Raw genomic sequence first — 6,212 nt, 5'->3', positions numbered from 1 at the left:
ACCTCTACCCCTGGAAGACCACGCTGAAGGCAACAGTGCTGTGTTCCTGCTGGTTAACTCCATGTTCTCGGTGAGAACCACTGGAACAGTGGAGTTGGCTGAAAAATGAAAAGGAAGGACTTTTCTGAGTTGCTGAGTGTGCAGTGGAAAAGAACTTCCATGCTCCCCTGGCGGGAGAAACTTGGACAAGGGCTCAGGGAGGGAGAGGATGGGAGTAGGAGGGGCTGAAGACTGAGTAGCAGGAAAGGGGGTTCAGAAAGTGGATGACAACTTGGTAAGGGAGATGGGATTCAGGGAGGAGAATGGGGGCTCCAAAGAGAGGCTACAGACTCAGTGACAGGGATGGGAGGCTCAGAGACCAGGACTCCCAGGTCAAGCTTGCTTAAACACTGTCCTTTTTTCTTTTTTTATATAAATTATTTATACTTTTCTTCTTTTTAAAAATATATCCTTGCAGTAATTAGTAACAATGATTAAACACTTATTAAGTTCCTCCTTTTTGAAATATTAGACGTGCAAAGCAAGATAAATGCTAAATAATTTAAAAAAAATTTTTTTTGAGATCAAGTCTTGCTCTGTCACCCGGGCTGGAATGCAGTGGTGTGATCTTGGCTCACTGCAACCTCTGCCTCCTGGGTTCAAGCCATCCTCTGCCTCAGCCTCTCGAGTAGCTGAGAATACAGGTGTGTACCACCATGCGACTAATTTTTATATTTTTTGTAGAGACAGGGTTTTACCATGTTGGCAAGGCTGGTCTCGAACTCCTGGCCTCAAGTGATCTATCAGCCTTGGCCTCCAAAATTGCTGGGATTATAGGTGTGCGCCACGATGCCCAGCTGATAATCAAAACAAAAAAGTACATATTCAAGCTTCAAAAGCAAGAATGGGGAATTGTGTAAGGGCATAAATGAGAGGTGGCAAGCAGGAATTCAAGGTGTATTTCTGAGGAGGGGTTGGAGGGTGGGAAGTATAGTTGCCAACCTCACCAATGGCAGGGGCAACAGTAGGCTTTCTCTCTGCTTAAAGCTGGGTCTGGGAAAGTGCTGCCTGCCATGAACAGGATTAAAATCTCTGTCTACTAGCTGCCTGGCCCCTGGCTTTAAGCAGAAAGAGGACTCATATGAGTGTGACACCTTAGCCTGTCCACATGGGTTTTGGCTCAGGATCTGATATCCAGGCCATGCAAAAACTTCAAACCAAGATACTGTTATAAGAGCTGATTTGAGGGTGGTGCACGTCCACGTGGCTTAGGCACATACAACTGAGAAATCTTCCCTTAGGGTGGTCTCCATATCCCAGGCCACGGTCAGGAAAATGTGCTGAAAATAATCTGAAGGATAAGTTCCATAATAGAATAGAAGCACCGTATCTTGAGAGATATACCTCTCATGGGAGAATTTATACATAAAGACCTAGAGATAATGAAGCAATCTGAAAGGAAATTTAATACAGTTAAAATCATCAAAAAGATAAAGGAAGAAGTAGCATCTACAAAACAAGAATAGAAAGTTATCAAATAGAAACATGTAGCAGAAATGAACAGATATAGAAATTTTAGAAATGAAAACTAAAGTCACTAACATTTTTTAAAAAGTCAATAAATAGGTTATTAAATGTATCTGAAGAGAAGTAATGAATTAGAAGCTAGAACTGAGGAAATCCTTCAGACTGAAGCACAGAATAAAGAGATTAGACAGATGAAAGAAAAGAGACATAGAAGATTGAATGAGAAACTCTAGAATATGCATTAATGGTTTCAAAAAGAGATACCAGAAAGAGTGACTAAACTTGCCAAAAATAATCCATGAATTTCTAGATTTAAAAGGTCCACAGACTACCTAGTAAGATATCTTAGAAAACAGAACTCTATCTAGACACCTTGTAGTCAAAGTGTAGAATATCAAGAATAAACAGAAATTCTAACAGCCAACAGAGAGAAAAGATGGCTTATCTACAAAGGTCCAATAATTGAGTTGACAGTAAACTTCTCATCAGCAACAACAGATGCCAAGAGACAATGGAATCATATCTTCAGAGTGCTGAGGGCAAATAATTGTGAACCTAGAATTCCATACCTTGCCAAACTGTCACTTAAATTTCAAAATCAAGACATTTGACACACACAAGATCTTAGAAAGCTTCTGTTCCACAGACCTTCCCAGAAAGAGAGAGGAACAGGAGCTTGGGGGAGGGGCTGGGAGTTCACAGAGATGATGGGCACAGCGCAGGGCCAGGACTCTAAAGAGGGGGTGGTGGGGCTGGAGGCTCAGGCACTGGAGGGAGGCCGGACTGTTTCAGACCTCTCCTCAGCACCAGCCAGACTCAGGAGCCCAGCCCAGCCTGGCCCAGCTCAGGTTCTTCCCTACTGATTGCCAGCCTTACTGTCCTGTCCCCTCTTCCTGAGCCATGGCAGTAGAACAACACCCAAGCTGGGGAAGACACCAGCAGCCCGGCTCCGGAGGGGAGGTCAGATGCCACCTCGCTGAGGCCTATAGATGGCTGGAGCTGAGGGACAAAGGCTAGGTCCCTACCCAGGAGTTGGTGGGAAGGGGAGTTCATTCTTTATAGGAAAATCATCATAAATGGAGGTGACCAAACCCATGCGGGCTAGGCCAGCTGGGACAGGAGGCTTCTAGGAGCATCTGGCTCCAGTCAACCAGCTGGTGCCCTTGGGTAATATCTTAACATTTTTGAGCCCCCGTTTCTTGCTTATAAAATAGGGAGAATGCCTACCTAACACGGATGTGAAGGTGAAATGAGAATCCGTGAGTACCAAGCTTTAGACGTATTTTCTTTGCTTTTTTGAGACAGGGTCTCACTGTGTTGCCCAAGCTGGAGTGCAGTGACACAATCTTGGCTCACTGCAACCTCTGCCTCCTGGGCTCAAGTGATCCTCCCTGGCTTAAGCGATCCTCCCTCCTCAGCCTCCCAAGTAGCTGAGATTACAGGCATGTGCCACCACGCCTGGCTAATTTTTGTATTTTTTGTAGAGATGGGGTTTCACCATGTTCCCCAGGCTGGTCTCAAACTCCTGGCTTCAAGTGATCCTCCCACCTCAGTCTCCCAAAGTTCTAGGATTACAGGCATGAGCCACCACACTCGGCCTTAGACATATTTTCCTAGACAGAAATATCTTGAAATGATAATCTCCACTGAACACTCCTGCCTGGCATATTATCAGAGCTCAATAAAAAATTGTTAACAACAAAAAAATGTCACGGTTAGAGCAGATGAGCAGAGGTGGGAATGTGTGCAGTGTCAAGGATGGGTTTGTGTTCACACTCGCTCATCAGTAACTGTTACCCTCTTGGTGCCAGGCTCTGGACTGCGCTCCGGAGGTGCAGAAATGACCCTGGCCTGGAGGACTACCTGTGAGGAAGACAGCCCAAACCAGAAAACACCAACAGAGGGACAGGGCGTTTCTTCAGAGGCTAACTTGGTCTTATGTTTGTCTCTCTCCCCCGTTCCCAACTCAACTCCCGCCCTCAACCCAATCTTCAATATAAGTCCTATGGTAGCAGAGAAGTCAGACTTGTTTTAAGCTGTATTCACAATGTTTAAAACAAAGTCTGACACACAGAAGGTGCCAAAGAAACATCTGCTGAGTGACTGGAGATGAGCTCTAATAATAGAGGCTGTAGAAGTTCGAATGGGAGCACTGAAAAGGTCTTTGTCGACTCTGGCCCAGGAATTAGAAGTTTTCTCAGCAAAGGCCATTTAAATTGGGTCTTGACGGATGTATAGGAGCTCAATAAGTGAAAAAGGAAGTAAAAGGGCATTTCAGGCATTGTAGCTAGCATATTCTGAAAATGTGGAGGTAAGTTCAGAAATCAGTGAGTAATTGGGTGTGACAGAAGCATAGAGTACAGGAGGTGGTGGGAGAGAGGAGAGCAAAAAGAAACAAAGCTGGGGAGATAAGAAGGACCTTGAACCAACTTGAGCTGTCAGAAAGTCCTTATTAAAATCTGACCACCTACCTTGAGGCAATACTCTGCAGAGGGTAGTTTCCAGCCCTCACGGTTATCCTAGGGAGGACCCTCCTTCAAAGGGTGAGAGGGTCTTATCAGGAAGGGGTTAAGAAAGGGGACAGTCATACTCCCACTAGTTCCTAGAATTATCTCCAGTTGGGATGAGGACAGGGCACCTCCCAGAGATGCAGGTGAGGGCTGCATGCTGCCCCCTTGTGGCCTCTGCAGACCTGCGCTGCAAGGAAGCCAGCTAGATCATCCACTCCTGATTCCAGGGGTCTCCAATCTCCAAAGTCATCCTTGTGGAGAGTTATCCCAACCACCAGCTGTCCCCAGACTAGACCCAACTGCTTTATTTATTTCACGTACACTCAGGGCTCAGCCAGTCAGTTCAGGCAGACTGAACAAAAGGGGACAGTTCACATTTCAATAGCCTGGTTCTTTCTTACACATATACACGTCACCTTTCGCCAGAGAGCAACTGTGTATGCACAGGGGATAAGGAGATCAGTGTTTTGGTTTCAATTCCACCCTTAATTCATGGAGTGACCTTGGGCAAGTCACTGCACTTCACTAGCCCTCCCATGGCTCCTCCATCTCTGACACGGGGATCATGATGCCTTTCTGTCTCCCCTGCAGGGTCACTGTGAAGATCATCAGGAGGGAGGACGGATGCTGCAAGTGCTAGGAAAAATGTTTAAAGAGTGCTCCGGATGTAAGGGGATCGTGCTGGGTATTAGATAGGGGCTCTCTTGGGCTGCACCAAAGGGTTTGTTTACACCAGGATGGGCCCTGCTGGCAGGGCAATTTAAAGAGAAAGTGTTCAGCAGGGAAGCTGCTTGCTAATCACAACTGATCGAAACATCTCTAAAACAAGAATAGAAGTCTATGGGGAAATGGGAACTCATTCATTGGCCTGAAACTCCAATCACACTTGGGTTTTCAGGAATGAGCCAAAGAACAAACAAGGTGGGACACAGGGCACCGGGAAATTAAATTGTGGAGCTTCTGCCTTTTCTCCAAGCTCAGGGCCCCTCTGTAAGTTTGCTTTCTCCCTCTTGCATTCCCTGCATGCAGGGCTGGGCACACGGCTATCAGAGAAAACTTGCTGATTGTATGATGTCTCACTAAGACCAAGTTCAGGACAGCTGGAAAGGCCAGAAGACCCCCTTCAGAAAAGAAGTCCAGAGCTAGAATGAAGATAACTAGATATAGAAGGAGGGACTGATTTGGGAGTCAGAAGCATGTGGGAGCTGACCCTCACGCACCGTTATGGGGTCAGACTTACTGACTTCTGATGGTGAACTGTCACCTGCTTTACCTTTTGGATACACAGTATCATGTATCCAAAACCTTAAAGCTAAAAAAATTACTTTTGAAAAAAAAAGTTGTTTTTCTTTTATAATGTGAATCCTTCATCTGGTCTTATCTCTTTTTGCTTTGGTGGCCAGGAAGCTCAGGGTCAAATAATTCTAACAACTACATAGGTCTTTATAACCATGATATTTGTGTTTTTGTTTTCTAGTAATCCTGATTTCCTACTCTCTATTTTTACTAATTCTAATTTGTCCTACTTTATTATTTCATTGTGTTGTTTTCATTGCAATTTTTTCTTATGGGCTGAGAGGTAAGGTATAGTTAAGGAAATTAAATAGATGCTTGCGTATAAGCCACCATCATCAAGACAATCTGCCAATCTAGAGGAAAGGGCAGAGCTGGCCAGACTTGAATCTAGGCAACGTATTTAAGCAGATCCCAGAGATCTCAGGAATCTCCTGGGAGGAAGAAAGATCAGAGGGCAGTAGTTACCTGAAACTACTTGTTGAAACCCAATTCATGTCTTAAAGTGGATATTTGGTGAGAAAATCATAAAAGCATCAGGCTCAGACTTGAAACCATCTAATATAAGCCTTTCCCCAATTACCACCTCACCCACTGAGACAGTCCCAAAGACAAGGGAGTTGTCCATGGTTTTAGGGACTACATTTCCTGGTACCCAGCTCACTGTTCTTCCATCAACAGCAGCTTATTCCAGTTGGTAGGATGGCATGGTGGAGGTAATAAAGATGGCTCATCTCTGGCCTCTGTGGCTAATGAAGAAGTGGAATGTGCTCTCTATTCTCCCTGCTTCGCTTAACAGGAAGCAGGTCTTGGCTGTAGAACTCCTGGCTGACACTGGGCCTGGGCTGCTCTCTGTGGCAGATGTCATGCCATAGCAGGTGAAGGGTATGGCCACAGCAGGCA

This window comes from Aotus nancymaae, unplaced genomic scaffold (genome assembly GCF_030222135.1).
Source record: "Aotus nancymaae isolate 86718 unplaced genomic scaffold, 86718_ANA_hifiasm-v0.15.2.pri h1tg000007l, whole genome shotgun sequence".
NCBI classification, from domain to species: Eukaryota; Metazoa; Chordata; class Mammalia; order Primates; family Aotidae; genus Aotus; species Aotus nancymaae.
Note: the sequence above shows the minus strand (reverse complement) of the source record.